The 17,905-nt window shown below is 38.3% G+C and overlaps 1 long non-coding RNA gene across 1 annotated transcript; it reads left to right on the top strand.

Annotated features, from left to right (window-relative positions):
- The first annotated feature begins 5,611 nt into the window (after window positions 1-5,611).
- LOC136992052 (uncharacterized) lies at window positions 5,612-16,062 on the top strand. Its single transcript, XR_010884046.1, has 3 exons — window positions 5,612-5,677; window positions 13,638-13,705; window positions 16,041-16,062. It is a non-coding gene; the product is annotated as an uncharacterized lncRNA (long non-coding RNA).
- Window positions 16,063-17,905: the final 1,843 nt, after the last annotated feature.

The raw sequence follows: 17,905 nt of genomic DNA, 5'->3' as shown, positions 1-17,905 counted from the left end.
AAAAGTTCACTGCAGGGCAAGTTAGCAGAATGGTAAAGAAGTCATGATTTACGGTATTTGCACAACTTTCTTTATAAAGCAATTGTTCTTCATTATAATAATGCCAGGAGAGCAAATAGCAAAAAAAAATGTGTTGCATTAGCAAACAATTAATGAACATTTGTAGCTGAATGGTACCCACTTTTATGTATTGTTTCATTAAAAGTTTACAAGAACCATGAGACCAGAGAATAAATAAAGGTAATGATTTCAAGGTAATGGTCTCCTAGGGGGCATGAATATTTAACAAATGTGTTATTCTTGCCGACTTACCTAAACCTTAAAATCGGGGGCTTTTTATACCTTAATTTTTCTACGCGCTCTTTCATTAAAAGATCAAAGTATGCTATTAGATAAGAGACAAACTGGCACAGGTATTTCAAAATTATCATCAGAGCTACTTTCTCTTTTGTAGCTTAACAAGAGCTCCCCTTTTATGTTAAATCCCCCACAATTTAAATCCTTTTTCCATTGTGAAGGATAGCTCTTTGTGTCCTTGCACAAAGTAGCAAGTCTTTTGTAGCAGTGGGTAACTTTTGAAAAAGGTATCAGCATTTCCTTGGCTGTATACCAGCCTACACTTTTTATTTGGCAATCTTCCATCAAAACTGAGCTACCAATCTCAGTAGCTGCATATACGCTTTGGTGATGGAAAGGCTTTTGGCTGTCTTCGTCATTGTTTTACTTATTTGGCAGTTGGAGGCAGACCTAGTTAGCACCTTCTTCATCTCACTTGCCAAACAGATGGATTTGATAATTGTTTCAATGCAATACGGCTGTCTTGGTCCCTCCCTCTGATAATATGATGAAAAAGTCATGAAATCAGTGAGCGCACAAGATAGCACAGACTTCTTGGACTTTGACTGTCTGTCTACAAAGACAGCTGGAATTTATGTAAGGAAATGTGCATGAGGGTCTTGGGAATTTCAGGGTATTCCTGGGATCCAGCAGCTTAGATATGTACAGAAATAGCTGCTGATGCTCATTTTCTCATGGTGTCTTTTTATTCCTTCTGCCTGCCTGTATTCATCTGTTGGTTCTTGTCTCATATTTAAGTGTAATAGTTTTTGGAGCAAAACTGCCTTAGTTCTCTGTTGCTACAGGGCCTAGCACAAAGGAGTCCTGGTTCTTAGCTGAGTGTCTTAGGAGCTAGAAACACACATATATAATTATCAGGTTTCCAGCAAACCTCTGCAAATGCAATTATCGCTGTTGCTATATCATCTCCTTTTCTAAGTACCTGCCACATGGTCTAAGAATTCCTCTTTTTTACCCGTTTTAACTAGGTTATAAACTGCTCCTTGCTTTATTAAATGGGTGTAGAATTTGATAAATATTGTTTAAATGATTGTGAATGTGATTGAAAAGCTAGGGTTCATGCAGGGGATTCAGAACGTGTGACTACTATTTGTGGCCTTGCCACCCAGGTTAGATGTGTTGCACATCTGTGCAATGGGCACAGCAATACTTACTGGGTTACTGAATAAGGGGCTGCTAACCAAGGGAATTTCTAGGTTGGCAGGTTGTCTGAAAGGTATATTGTAAAGCCCGGAAAGGAGTGTTATGCTTTAGTATTGGGTATTGCTATACGTTTAGTTCAGGGAAAAATGTGACTAGTTTTTCTAGTGTGCAGGCTGTCTGTATGCATCCTTTTTGGGCAGACTGTACACCCCACTTCTCTTAAACTGATCTTTATTTGGGAATTAGGCTAAGAATGGAGCCGATACCTGCTCTAGCGCTGTCACTTGCGATTGGGTGGAAACAGGAGACATGCCCTTTGTAATGAAGGGCATGCCCTTTGAATTGGAGGAGGCAGCACTCAATAAATAAATATAGGAGAATCCTGTCACATGGCAGACTGTGAGACCATAGCAGCAGTGGGTACCAGGCTGCAGAACATATTCATAGGTGCTGTCAGATTCGTACGGGTAATTGAGTGGCTGGATTGACCTTGCTCATTTAATTGAATACATTATCCTAATATGTTCTCTCTGGTACACAGGTGTTCCCTGATAACTAATAGTGACTTCTGGCTTGTAGAACAGCCTAGGGAGTCTGTCATTTGTGAGCAGAGCTGGGTGAGGGATAGTCTAGGGTAGGGATTACGAGGAATGTGTGTGGCTGAAACATCCTGCACAGTCTCAACAGTAGCATGTGCATTGCCTTACTGGAAGGCATAGAGGATAGTAAAAACTAGAAGAAGCTCCAAAGTTTTTATAGCACTTTAGCTGGAGGGTGAATCAAGCACAGTAGCCCAGAAGTTCGAGACAGGTCACAATGCTATTTTGGGGGCAGTTCATCAAAGACAGATTTGCCAGACCTGAAGATCAAGTCTTTTGCCTTTCTATCATTATTTGCAATCAGTGAATGTTTTTGGTGAGCAATTTGTAAAGAGGTTTTTTTGCTCATACAAATCGCGGACCCAGAGTTTTTTATTGCCATTGTATTAGAAAGTGGAGCTATTGTCTCTTCTTAGGTTTGTGCATTTCTGTTCTGTGCAACCCATTCAAGAGCATACAAATAGCAGAACAAATACAGATTAATACATCAGTTACAGTGTTGTTTGGTAGCTAGGATTTCTATTGGGAGAAATGGGCTCGGAGGCCTTATCCAGAGAAGAAAAATGACCCTGAATCTCCTACTTCTGGCCCTCACTGATGAGGAGTAGCTGGCCAAAACAGCCAAGCAGAATGAGATGCTACCCTTGTTTAGAACATGCTGATTCCCTAGTGTAGGTCCATGTTGAAATTTAATTAATAAAACATGTATTTATCTTTCTTTAAAGTTGAAAACAACACAAATATGATTAATTTTTAGTGAATAGCCCCTACTGTACCTGCAGTGTTTATTTTCTATGAATATGTATCATAATCCTCATTTTTAAAGGGATATGTAACAAAACAGTTTTCTGTTACAGAACAACTTTTTCCTCAGTTCTCTGATACATCTAATTTTGTGTCCAACAAAGATAATGAACTAAAGGCAAATAAGAACATTGTTGTTTTCTTTTTTTTGGGGGGGGGGGGAATCTTGAGAGATGCTGTAGGCAATTGCTGTTCATCTCAAATGCTGGAGTTTGGCCAAAGTATAGCCTTAATCCTAAAGAATTTAGGAGACTCATGCTTGTGTTCTTGCAGAGAAACTGAACTCCTTGTGGAGGAGGAGGGCAATGTTTTTTTGCAGACTTGTCTATGTGATTATTTTCCCAATTGGCTGTATGACTTGTTTTTTGTTATCCAGAAGAAGCAGTCACAGGACTGGAATGACATGGGCATTAAGTGTCTTTGTAAAATTGAAGTCCCCTGACATTTCCTGATGAAGCATGTGATAGTATAAAGTAAATTAAAATAGAGGCCAACTTGGGCAAATGTCTGTTAATCTCCAGACAGGCTTGGTTTCGTGGTTGTTCTTAATGAGGATTGGCGCTTCTTTTTTTTCTTTCTTTTATGCAGTTCATCAAGGCAAACCAGCCAACAGTTGATTACAACAATATACAAAAAAATTCCTAACCCCCAAGACTGTGTCAATTCAAACAGCACTTGTACAAGCAAAGTGGCAATCTATTATATTTCTTCAGAGAGTTCATTTTTTGTGTCAGTTATAGGATCATTATGTGCATTGTGTTATTGTTCTACTTAGACAGTGAATTGCTGATGTGTATAATGATGCACCTGTTAGTCAAGAAATCCTTCAAAAGCCAAACGGTGCTATAAAATTGACGTACTCACACACAGTCAGAGCTGTCAGGCTTTTTCCTCTGCATTATGCAATATTTTCTGCTTTATGGCCATTAAAAGCAATAATAAAACAGCTGTCGCTGAGTGGTATGTTGTCAAATGTGATTCACATTGCAATAGCTGAGGATGGGTCAGTGTTTTTATTATCAGCCCTGTTTTTTTCTGTGTGTATATGTATTTGCCCTAGGCAAAAACTTGCCAGACAGCAGATAAGCCTCGGAGCAATGACCAACGTTTGTGCTTGTAAAATTTTCAGTAAATCTAACCATATAACTTTATTTAGTTTCTGAAAATAAAGTTTTATGACAGACTGCCAATGAATTTAGCAACTCTGTGAGTCTGCCACAGGTGCTGACAAGTCTTGCGACTTCTTTGTCTCTCTGGTTGTTCAACCATACTGCTTTTGTTACCAGAGCAAAGAGGTGAAGAGAGAAGCTGGAAAGACAGTCAATATTTGTCCTTTCCATCTTTATTTACAACAGTGTAAAGTGTTACGTATTTGTTGCATTTTGATTGAACCTCTTCCAGGGATCCCAGGAATGCTCTGAATTCTCGGGAGCCTCAGAGCCTTGGCCAATGTGCCTGTAGTATCTCTCCTGGGCCACCTGAGTTTAAGATGAGGCTGCCTACAGTTCCTGTCCTTGTGACAGACCATGTCAGAGGACTTTCTAAGAAAGACCTCAGGATCTCTACCTTCTTTATGACTCTATTTGAAGACTTTTTCACTGAAAGGGAAGATGGCATAGCTGATCATCTGAGACCCATCCACTGCGCAAGTCCCTGGATCGTGGAGGGTGCTTCAAGCACTGGTGGCATGAAGGACTAGTCTCCACAGATGGCCCAAGGGCACTCCTACGGAGAAGAAAAGTCAGTGGGAATGACGGTGATCTTCAGTGCCATTCTACAGAGCCACGTAGGTTCTATTTTCAGCATAATTTGAAGATAACAAATATTATTTTAATATATCCCAAAGAGATAGGAAAGTATTATTTCTTTACAAGACTAGTAGTAGTAATATTTTTTCATTTAATGAACAGCCACACAAAAGCTACTGCCCTTCAAAAATGCCTCAGTGCTCTCTCCCACTGTTGCAGGCAGGTGTCATGCACATACATAGTTCCTCACAAAAGATTGACTGGAGTCAATAATTGCACCCAATTATGCTAAGTTCCAGTTCAGTGCTGTGGAACAGGACCATGTCTCTCTTTAGATCATCAGTCAACGTGCTGTTTGGTTTAATGGTCACTTCCTAACATTAGGAGCAAATTACAACTGGACTAAGGTGAACAACAAATTAACTACTTTTTGATCTAAATTTGACTTTCACTTGTTTGAAAACAGTAAACCAGAGAGGAAAGGACTTAACTAAGTCTTAGACTTGGCAGTCCATTGCAGAGAGTGTTTTCTAGCTAAACAAAACCAGGGGCTGTCAGTGTAATTTTTTCATCTGGCTTCAGATTAGAAAAATAAGATCTCTGAAATGCACAAGAACCTAACTATAAGAGGGGTAATAAATTAAACCCAGCATCTTTTATGTCACTGGGAAATCAAAAAAAAAAAAAAGGAACTGCATGTGGTACCCAGAATGACATAGGTTTTGATTGTGATTCAGGAACAAAAATGACAGCTAAGTTATTGAAAAGGGTGACTTTCTTAAACCCATCAAGGACTGGATTACAGTGCTTCCTATTCTTGCTGTCTAGTGTTTGGGACATTCTTTATGGACAAAGAAAGGGTAACTTTGAATCTTCTTACACTGCAGAGGGTATCAATCCCAACTCTCCCACTGTCTGGTTAAGAGCCCGAACTGCTATTATATGATCACTGCCGCTGTCATTTGAAAGGAAACAGTACTCTACTCAGTTAACAGGACTCCAAGCCTGGATCCTGAAGGAATGGAGGTATGCATTTTCTGGAGATGGTCAGAAGGATATACTTTCTGACTAGACTTTCTCTCAGTTCAGTGTGCTGTCTACTTTGGACCCCTGTTTGAGATGTCAGGCTTTGCCTATTCATAGTACAAAGGTGGTAGGTATGTAAATCAGCATTCTGGCTTCAACGTAGGGCCTATGTACTTGTGAGTTAGATATTTAGTTAGATACCAAAGTCTTCCACTGGAGCTAGAGTGCAGTAACCAGAAGCAATTAATGGGGATCCATTCATTAGGGATGGATTTTTAAAAGGACCCTAGCCTTCCAGCATGGCCTGCAATAGGAAAATGGTCCTTAAATTTGGGATTAAGGCTACGTTTTTAATTGGAATTTGAAACTAATTCTTCTTCTTACTAAATCTCTATTTTTTCTATAGATTGTAGACCCAGACCTTTTTTTGTTTTCTTATCCTGGAACCTTTTAAAAACTTGTTTCTCTTTTTCATAGTTCAAAATAACAGAAGAGCAAACCTATTTGAAGGCAAGCGAGCCCACAGTGTTTCACAAGTATACGGAGCAGGAAATTGTTGATTCTTAGTTCTGTATAGCACCCTGAGTAAGAGACATCAGATTTGACCAGTGGTTCCTTTGTTATAGTCTCCTATCCCTAAAAAGTGCAGGAGTCCTTTTTCAAAAGTGATGGGGCAATTAGCTTCATTTATATTTAAGGATTATCATCTCCATTAGTCTTTAAGGATTAAAAGGGGGTTCTTGAATGTGACTCCTTCTAAGCCCCGTATGTTTTTGTAGTTTAACTTTTTGGCCTTCATGACATCTTGTGGCAATGAGTTTCGTAAGGTAATTAGATACTGTGTATGAAAGTATTTTAACATTTTCATATAGTTTTCTGTTCCTATTTCAGTTTTATTGGATGATTCCTTTTTGTATGAAAGCTAAATGGTACATTTAATCTGCTTTATTCTCCCTTTACTTTTAATGTTTCCATCTTATAATTTTAAGGGGATCTTTTTGAGGGCTTGTTTCAATGTAACTGGTAACGGAATGTTTTAGAACACTGTTGAAAGTTCAAGGCTTGAAATAATGTGATTTCTAATAAACTCGTTGCAGTTGCTTATGTACTAACAAATGCATGAAGTTTAAGTGGCTGGTTCAGTTTCTTCAGGAGATGGGTTTATTTTATTACCTTGAAATTTATCTTAAAAATTGCTATCTTTACTTTTTTTCCCCCCCCAGAGAAATTAAAATTATAATGAGTCCTAAGAATGCTGTTTTGAGTACTCTTTGAACATCTCATGACCTTCACTGATTTTTCCGTGGATGGTTTGCTGTAGCTGTCACAGCAAACCTGACTGATTCACCTGGCAGAAACTGTCAGAAGCTAATCCATGGCAGTGCATTTCCTTTGTAAAAGCCCAAATGCTATTTCCATGTTTACCAAGGAAAAGAAGGAAGTGTTGTTGAAATTGGGACTTCTGGTATAGTTCAGGAAATATGGTAATAATGGGACATGTGCTATGTTGTGATTTGTGAAGTTTGCTGAGATGATTGGTGAAGCTGAAAGCTATTGTGGGTGAACTCCTCTCACTCTGAACTGCGTGTTGTGGTTCGGCTGCATATAGCATAGTTTGAAAACAGATTTAACTTTTCAGGATAAATGCTAGATAAATGGTGTTTCATCAGCTGCTTTGAACAGACCGTAAAGAAAGGATTCTAGACTTCCAGGAAAAAGAAACTGAGTGTAAATTATTTCAGTTGAACGATATTTTCCAAAATGAAAGGGCCAGTTATGTATAATGATGAATCTTGTCCTTCCTTCCATCTCTAAAAGATGCTAAGCACTCACTGCAAGACGTGAGTTCAGATTTGTTTACACATTCAGTGTTGGCCTCTAAGTGAGTTGCCATTGGGACTGAGCTGATGAAATGGTTAGAAAGGTTTGTTTAGGATGTTTGGCCCATATTATGTTAGAACACAAATATGAGATTTTTTTTCTGATTTGCACCAATTTTACAGCTTTAAATTTCAGAAAACTTCATGTGATGAACTAACATTTTTTAGGTCTAATCTCTGCTTGAAAAGGAAAGAGTATAGTGTTTCTCAATAAAGGGAGACTGCTAGTAAACAAACAAACAAAAAAACCCCCAAAACTCTTATCTGAGGATTTACTGACATTAGAAAGCATTATTCAGGTAAACAGTCTTGAACTTCTTGAACTCAGGAAAATCCTAAAGACAAAATAAGAATCAAGGAGATACTGTTTGTTGCAGTCAGTGATTCGTGAGAAGATGACCTGATCAGTGACAACTGGTGCACCTGAAGAAATAAAATGTTGCCATAACAAGTACAAAATTTGTTCATTCATCTCAGGTTCTGCGTCTCTCTGACAGATTAAAATTTATCCTTCATAAGCATATTTTGAAGTATTTGGCTCAGAGGTTTGGCTCCTTCAATGGGAGAGAAATCTTCCACTTTGGTTTTCACTGCAAACACTAGTACAGTGATAAAGTTGCTGAATGCACCCTTCTTGCTGTCAACCTTTAATTAGGTGTGAAACCATCATCTCGCAGAGTGAGCTTCTTTGCCTTTAGGGGCTTGCTTCTTTTCTCTTTGAAATACCTCTGGCAAGACATGTCCCTTTCAATAGCTCCTGTTCTCATCTTATTCTCTTAAAAGGCCCTGAAACATCATTTTTTATGCTCCCAGCTTGATGTTGCCTTCATATTCTTTTTCATCCTACAATGAAATACTTGATATTGAGTAAACTGTGTCCTGAGTTGGTGGATACTGTGCAATTCCACATACTATGTTCAGTGAGAATTGTGCTCTTACTTGAAAACATAGTGAATGTCCTATGATTTCCAGCAAGAAAAAGGGAAAAATGAATAAAGCAAAGGGAGTGATTTAGCTGTTCTATATGACTTGTTAAGCTACACTCACTACATACCATAGCAACAGGGCAGTGACAACTGAGCTCATGCCAGCAATGTGTACAGAAAGCGAACTTGAATTTCCTTTTAACCCTGCAGTGTAGACAAAACTTCAGAGGATGTTAGAACATCTAGTCCATCTCCCAGTCACTGTATGTTCACCACCTAGAACCTAAAAGAGCTGCTAGTTAAGATCAAGAGACCATAAAAAATATCTACCTGCAAAAGCTGTAATACTGTCTCCATTTAGGGTGTGATACAAAAATTGTGAAATAAAAAGGCACAGGAAAGGCCTAAATCAGCTGAAACCTGGGAAATGCGCCTGGTAAATAGTATCTCATCATAGCCCCTTGGAATAGTGTAAATGGACCATTCTTTACAGCAAGAAATATGATTTCAGCCTAGGGAAGTGCTGCTCACTGAGCGTATTTACTGTTTGCAGCTGTAACAGAATTAGATGCGCTTTGGCAGGGTCTAGCTTGTGAACTGCTGCTAAAAAGAAACTTTACAAAATACGGCTATTCCACTGGTTATTAAGGAGTTAGAATACTCCTTACTGGTTGAGGCAAGCTGAATTAAATCCTTGCACCTGTGTAACACACAGTGATGGAGTCAAAAGGGAAAACAGAAGAATGGACCCAAAATGTGTTTCACTGCTCCATCTGTAGTTCAAATGCACTCTCTGAAATAAATTTTCTGAGCGTACAAGATATACACATGCTAACTAAATCCAATAGGAGAAATGGTGAAATGAAGAGGAGTATCGACTTTTTATTACAGAAACAACACACCATAGCAGAGAATATATGAACCACAAAAGTACTGAGGCTGTTAATCTGTGTCAAGACAAGGGGTTTTTTTAATACTAAAAAAAAAAAAATCAATTTTTTTAAACATGGTATACCATTTACCTCAGTATCAGGATTTTCATTCAGGACTTTCATTCATTCTGGTCTTGCATGTGTTTTATTCTTGTCCTTGAGTTAGAAACAGTGCATGGTTACAACTCCAGAGGGGCAGAGCAGTGATGAAACTGTAATTCTTAATTGTAAGGTTTGATTTATGCTTGTGACTTACCGATGCTAATTAAGTTTTATGATACCCATACTACATTTTTCAGATTGGGAAACTAGGGGTTAGTAAGGTAAAATCTGAAAGTTTAGATGAACTGTCCATGATAACACGTTAATAGTGTGAGAATTATATTGTAAAATCCAAAGTCTTGTCACAGGTTATATAGTGAGATAAATTGTTAGGGTGAGAGATCCTGGAAGCTGTCGATTACGTACTAGAGCTGAATGAAAAACGTGGTATCTAAAGTAAAATGTGAACTGTCACTTTATTTGTCTTCTATTTAAACTTTACTGTCATCTCGCTAGGTCTTGTAGTATGTTTTTGCAACCATCATAAGCATATACTATAATTTAACATGAGCATTACAGAAGTATAAAGCAAGGACTAAATGCAGGAAATCTTAGTTTTCTAGAGAATTACCACTTTATTGATTACTTGCTTATAGATGAGCAAGATCATGGCTCTTCGTGTAGCCATTATCAGGTTGAATCGCAATGTTTTCTAAGGAGAAGTGAGTAGTTAAGCTGAATTATACTATTTAATATTAATCTTATAGGTACCCAAAGATGTCAACAGAAAATATACCCATTGCTCTGTTATGCTGTCCTATAAGAGAAGTCTTAAAACTATGTTCCAGGCCAAAATTGTACTGTCAGGAGAAATTTGAGAAATGATCTAACTTTTATGCACCAGGGGAAGACTTCCTGTGTGCATTGCCTCACCTATCTGGCAAGGCCATGTGACTCATATCAGGCAGACAAAATAATCAGGGCCCTTCCTAGAAGAGCTGCAGTGTTACTTTTTGCAAGACCAGCCTGATTAGATTTCTGTTTGCCCCTAGAACTGACAATCTCTTGCCTTTGTCAACTGAGTATCATTTCCCTGTAGATCTTACAGCATGAAAAAACAAGATAACCAAATGTTGGAGGGGAAGCACAATCCAAGAGAGATGAAATGACAAATACAGTAAAAAGCAGAATGAGGAATAGAATGTATGACTGCTCTGTCCTTTCTCCCATGCTGGTTATCTACCTTTTACCACCAATTTGAGCTGCACAACAATTGATTCTTTTGTCTTAAACTTCCAAATCAGTTTAGTTCTTCCAAATCAGTCATGGTGTTCTAAATTTGCTCACACCTCTACTCTTCCTAGTTGCAGATCAAAAACTTGAAATGGGGATTGGAAAATTACAGACTCATTGCAAGTTTCCATCAACCACCTCAGAAGCTTAGTCTCAATGACAAGTTGTTTAAACAAAAATTCTGTGTGAGATTTGTTACAAAGAAAACTCCTTCTTTGTCACTTGGGAATGATGTTAAAGCAGGCAACACCAGCTTATTGACCTACTATTAGTGTTGTCAGGAAATACATCATAGACCTTTGTCAACAGATCTTGTACTGGTACTTGGAGTAGCCTTTTGAACACTAGGGTTGGCAAGATCTGACAGATTCATTTCCTAAGTGCTTTCATGAATTAAGTAACTCCCTCTTATCACTGATAGATAGCAAAATATAGTGACCAAAGAGGAACATTTTCTTTTGAAGAAATTCATTCAGTGAAGTCATTCCCTGCCTATAGTTCATATAAATTAAAAAACTTTTACCCTGTAGGCAGCTCCAGAGTCTGTATGTTAAGTTTAAGACCTGTACTTGCTTTATACAATGGTCCCGGCAGAAAGCAATGTCAGCAAAACATGTGAAGCAATACGTATTTAGCTTCCGCAAAATCAGCTGATGAAAAGAGTACGATGCACCCAACATGTCTGTTTTGTGCAAGGGTTAACAAGCAGAAGTGTGTGCAAAGTCCGGTGCTCACAGTACTGAGATACACAAGATCAAGTGTAACATTTTCTTCTTCTGTATGAAATCAGCAGAATGCTGGTGTTGTGTCTGACTGGTTAAACACCCTGATCGGAGATAGTATGGGACCTTTCAAAAGGTATTGGATGAAACTGAGCCCAACCTCTGATGCTGGTTTCCTGAACATACTGGCATCCCTTGATGTGTACCTTGGTTCTCGTGTGTAGCCAGCTTTCTTCTGCATAGAAACCTGCCCATTAAACAGGAGGAAGCTAGGGGAAATGACAGGGGCAAAAATGCACCTGCGTGTCATCTTGATGTTGTACGTGTTCAACTCCCTCTTGGATCCAGGAACTGGGAATTAGTTTTAAGTGTGTGCAGCTAGATATAGTCAGGACACAGCCTGGGAATCATGACTAACTACTATTAGGAAATAATATGAGGGAGATGCACAAAAGTCTGAGATTCTTTTCTGTTTCCTTCTATATTCTTTTGGTGGTTACTTAAATCCCAGGCCTGAAGTAGCCTATGTGTATTCTGATAGGCCCTGAATTGAGGAGAGAGGCCATATCATCTGTTCACTGCCCATGTTGAATTTGTAGAACAAAAACTCAGCTCCAGGTCTGGATTTTTAAAAGCAGAGATTAAATATCCAGATTTTTAAAGCCATTAAATCAGTGCCTGATTATTGAAAGCAGTGATGAGTCAAAAGTTTCAGAGGCTTGATTCCATATAGATGACACAAAAAACCACACCTGATAAATACAATAAAGCTCAGCTTAGTATTTTCAAGGGAAAAATGTGAGAAAATATTGAGCAAAACACACAGGATCAAACTCCACAATTTAAAATACTGACAGAACTCATCCATGGCCGCTTTAATAATGATGTTTATATCATATGATAAAGATAGTGCCTAGTTAAGGTCACATCTCATGTTTCTCTGGCCACAAAGTTTGCTCCCAAAGTCACTTAGCCCCTTGGCAGCATCAGGCTATTTGCCAAATGGGAAGCCAAAGTCTTAATCTCCATGTGGGTAATTTATAATCTCCTTCCATGCTTCACAGTGAAGGGATGTTCTTTAAGAGAAGGAAAATTTACTTAAAACAGAGCAACCCTGAAGTTGAGAAATACCACAACTTTCTTGAGGAAGGAGTCTAACCCTTTCAGCCTGAGCAGGTAGATTCATAGAGCTCCATATTACATGAAGGACTGATATTAGAATATACCATAGCAATTTGTGTTTGTAGAATGGGTTCATATATTACATAGTTTGGGAATGTGCATTTTTGTGAAGTTATGCCTGGCCATTTCCAAATTCCCATTTTTCCTACATCTACAACTTCAAAATTGGTTAGAAAGCTATCTTGTTTTTGTGACTACTATATGTGAGCATAATTTCTTTAAATTGAAAATCCAAATCTGAGAACCTGGCTCTGTCCTTCATGTTAAAAGGAAGCCAATAATCACCCCTATAACTATTGTTTTTTTTATGAGAACCCTTTATAACAAGTCTGTATCACCAAGCAGAATAAGTTTGCTGCCAAAATGGATTTAACAATAATATACCAAAGCCCTTTCTTGTGTTGCTCTGAAGAACTTCCTGATGCCTTTCAGGCAGACACAGACCTCTTGTGAATCTAAGGGTTGAACTGGGGCTCCTCCTTTTCTCCCAGTGGGGTCACCTGATGGGGTACATTTGTCCCTATTCTGGCACACACGTTCATGGGCATGTCCCAGTCAAGGGTCGTGTAACAGATGCAATAATGTATTTCTCAGACATTCAATAGTCTGGAAGCCATGCTCTGGCTGCATGAGTCTGTACCACAGAAAAAGGAATTGGAAAAGAGTCTGAAATATGGGAAATATGTGACTTCCAACGCTACTGTAGGGACATGGAAAGGCTGAGAGAGAGGAGGGAGCAAAAGAAATTGGAGCAATACTTCTTTTCCTTCCTGCATAGCCTCGTAAATCCATGCTGGACATACCTGCACACATATTTATGTAAGTGTGTTAACATTTTGGCACCTTCTTCAATACAAAATTGTTAATAATTATCTTTATAATTGCAATGTATATACTGAATACTCACTGCATATTATACCATTCTTAAAACCATCTTCTGCATACTAACTGCTAGCTTCATGACTCTGATTTCTTTCCAACAGTTGCACAGCACTATTACTATACTGACAGGAGTGGAATTTTTCATGAGTTCCTCTTAGCAGGTTCAGAGGTATGCCTATATTAATCGGGAAATTTTACTATTCCTTGTGTTAATAACTGATACCTTAGTCTCTTACAGATGGAAAACTATTCCCTGTTGTTAACCTCAAATATTTAAAAAATCATAAATTAGTAAAACTGTTAGACTGGCTTAACTGAAAGTACAAATGATAACCCTGGTACTTTTCAGGAGAGAAGGACAAGAGCTCTTTCTGAACTCTTAAAGGACATTTTCAGAATCACATTTTTTTTATGCTATTGAATGATCTAAGCTCAGTTTTATTTCTTAAAATGATGAAAACTGGGATTACAATTTTGGGGGATAAGTATTCATCCATAGGAGCACTCAAGAGAATGTTAGAAATTTCTGTATTTTGTAGTGAAATATGCACAACTCAATTTACTTACTGTTGTGCTGTTTTCTACCCAGTTCTTTCTACATTTACTGGATGGGGTGAGAAATTGGTAATTGACAGATCTGTATACCAACAATGTTTTGTTGGAATGGGTGAAACTTTTCATACTTGAACAAATCCGTCGGGGCAGTACAGTGGATATACTAGAGAGTGTGTCTAACCAGCTTGCTTTATATATTTGCAAATAGTTTGAGTTTTGAGCAATGGAAATTTATCAAGGGCTTAGTGAAGACTTAATCTGCTGGAAAGATAAAGGCAGGAGTGGGGAAGAGAAGAACAAGATATTGTAAGCACTGAAGTTTATATAGATTCAGGTAAATTGAGGACAGTGAAGATAAACAATGATCTGTTGGTAAACAAATGTTTTTTCTAAAAACTTGGTGAGAAAAGATGAAACAGAATGAAGAGCATCAAATTCAGAGTATTTTAATGAACTGTATATTTTATGCTAATTTTATATTTTAAAAGTATATTCAGAAATGTTGCAATGCCTACCTCCTAGGCTATAAATTGTAAGAACTGTTAACCAGAAGATCATACACTTAATATTTGGGGAGGAAGTGTATGCAGAGCCTGCGACCTGACATCCGTTCATACTTCAGGCCCCACAGTGCCAACAGTCCATTGACCGAGTTCTCTGAGAGCAGTCTAGTTAGTGGCTCAGTCATGTTCTGCTCCATAAGTATCTCTCCAGAGACAGCTTTAAAAACTTTGAAAATGTATTTCAGCAAAGTATGTCAGTAATATTTTTACCTTGTTTCAGTTTTGCTGCTAGTAACAAGTTAGATCAGAATTGCTAGTGCCGAGGAGCCAGCTAGTGAATGTATTTTTCATTTCAAAATAATCTTGTTCATGTTTTGCCTGCTCAAGTAAACATGGCTTTTTTTGCTCTAAGGCAACTGAAAACATTCACATAAGGTCAAATCTAGTGTAAATGGAAAGCTGTATCCTAAAGCACAGAGATAGCATATCATTTTTTTTCAATGTTTTGATCTCTTATTTTTCCTCACAGCATTCCACTCTATGTAAAGGAAAGCCTCATATGACTTTTGCTATTCTTGCTGGTGAATGTAGTTGTTTCAAGCTCCTTTCCCTCATAGGACTTGGTGTTTAGTAAAAAAGCCTGACTTAATGGAGTTCAATAGCTGCCCTTTCCTTCAGACAATTGAGCTTTCTGTGCTGGCAAGTGTGCTGAGAACTCTTTGACCTCCTCTTTCACATTCCCTCTTGCACAAATAACACTGGATTGGGGCTTCCACATATAATATAGAGGCTGATTTTACCAATTTCTGGAATTTCTATTATCCCTCTAACGCAAAGCCAAAAATACTGTGACTTAGAATCATGGAAATTACAAGCCTGATCTTCAGCTGTAAAAGTTGGCACAATTTTGCTAAAGCTGATGCCAGTTTACACCAGCTGAGGATCTCAGCTTGCAGGGAAGGAAGGGAATTTTTGAGCTATCTGATCCATCTTAAATATAAAGATATATTTCAGGATGAAAGTGACCATTTTATAATCTAGTTTGTCTTGGACTAGGACTCAGGCTGTAGAAATCGAATTCTGCATTGATGGGGATAAAATAGTATGCTTTGTGTTTTTCCTTTTCTTTCCACACTTGAGCACTAGCACATCTATAGGGTTTGTGGAGACAGAGATGAAGACTTGAAACAGATCTAGTTTGAGTTTGAGACATATTTGGGAAAGGATTGATTTTTACTGATCCACACCAGTTTCACCTCCACCTAGAATGCAATTATATTTCCAGATGGAAAATATTACAGGCTTGTAGATGCAATATTGTAGTACTGTATCTTTCCAGCTACTCCTTAGCAGGAAAATATTGTTGAGGTTATGTAATTTGGTATTGTTTTGCATTCTAGTGAAAATAAGAGTCTTGTATATCTTTTCTTTCCCCAAATCACACAGAAGAGGAATCTTGAAAAGCAAGTAACCTGATGAGTTGGGCATGCATCCTGAGCAAGAGAAACTGCTCTCCTACTTTGTAGGTGTGTATCCTAATGACCTCCTTTTGTAATAGCACAAAGAATCTAAATGGCTTTTAAACCAGAAAACAGGAGACTTGTTCTGTAGACTGCTTAAGCTCTATGATGTGGTCCCCACAGTATTTAATTAAGGCTCTAATTCTGCAGTCTTACTGTGGAGTCACAACTCCATAGTGAATTTATGAATTTCACTCCAATTCTCTTCAGTGCATAGCTGAGATCCTCTCCTTAGGTCCTTGTTTTATTTTACACTCCTGTTGCACAATGTGTCTCCCCAGGAATGCATGTGCATGTGTGTATGTACCCTGGTAAAACTAGTGCATCAGTATCAATGTCATAGTTGTCTCATTCCCTCATTAAGTCTGGGTATCAGAATATAATGCAGCTGTAGAAAGATTAATAGGTCTGCTATCCCTAAGCTGTTCCCTGCATGAGATGAAAGGAAGTTGGTGTGTATATTTAGAATAGTGCATTGACCCTGAAAAAACACTGTGGTACTGCTGGCTTTTGTGTGATGGATGGTAACAGAGGTAGAGATGTACCTGTGATTGCCATGGAGTCAGGTTGCTGGCTCTGGCAACATCACAGGCAACCGGAGTTATCAGTTTGACAACTGTGCTCTTCAAATATAAAAGTAAGAGGAAAAAGAAGCGAACATTTGAAGCATATTGCAACCATAACTGTTAGTAAGAAACCCCTCCCTGCTATATTCAGACACTGCCATTGCCCAAATGTGTCGCTAGACAATGAGGCTTCACAGTGTTAGTTTGCTTCCTGCTGAAAGCAAGACTAAAATGAGCAGACAGAGGGAAAGAGTGAGAGTAGATAAGAGAGACTGACAGAGACAAGGGCTAAAAATCTTTGTTCAGTTACTTGCCTGCTATGATGGTTGCCTCTGAGGGTTAGCAAACTCCTAATTTCCAATCTACATTTATTAGTGGCTGGCTACACCTTCAAAGTTAACCTACAATAAGTTGCCAGGGAATATAGAAGGGAGAAAAAAATTGCCTGTAGAAAACCTCTTAGCCTAGATGTGAATGCAGTGCAGAGTTAATAATGAGCATTCTGACCGCATAGAGTGGAAACTATTCTAAGAAAAAAAGAAATAAAGCTATTCATGTCATTTTGAAAGACTGTGATCTAGAATAACAATAAAAAAGAAGAGGCTGAACACACTGAAGGCTAAAAAGGAGTGGAAAAACCGCCAATAAGCTAAAGCTAAATTCCTTTTGATGTTTCTAATGTTCTGCTCCAGTTCCCAATAATCACTAGGATTATTGGTGTACGAGTCTTACAAGCCTTAGGAGAATATGTCTGTTAAGGATTTATTCCCTCTTTCACGACATTTATATAATCATGTAAACTGCTATGAAAAACAGATAGTTGCCCACAATGTAACGGGAAGTAAAGAAGAATGCAGACAATCCTGGAGACAAAACAAGGGATAAAAGCAACAGACAGCCTTCAAGGTGCATTCAGATTCCATCCCACAGCTGGGCCATTTCCAAAGACTCTCTCTCCAAAGACCAGGGGCAGGGTAATTTGCTTATGGCTTGCTACTGACTTTGATGCCATTCAGCTACTGCATTTGCTCAGTTTGAAAGTATTTCCTCTGAACTTAAATAAGGCAATCCAGCAGCATGGGGAAAAGTAGCTTTGTGAAAAGGCAAATTGTGATACCTAGTTCATCACTGTCATTAACTCCTTTTGTTCCAGTGACACATAGCTGTTCCAACCAGGACTATGTGAGTTGTTGTATAGCCAGCTATTATAAGAAAGGCTCTGTTC

The sequence above is a fragment of the Apteryx mantelli genome, chromosome 4 (genome assembly GCF_036417845.1).
Source record: "Apteryx mantelli isolate bAptMan1 chromosome 4, bAptMan1.hap1, whole genome shotgun sequence".
Lineage (NCBI taxonomy): Eukaryota > Metazoa > Chordata > Aves > Apterygiformes > Apterygidae > Apteryx > Apteryx mantelli.
This window is presented reverse-complemented; position numbering and strand designations above follow the sequence as displayed.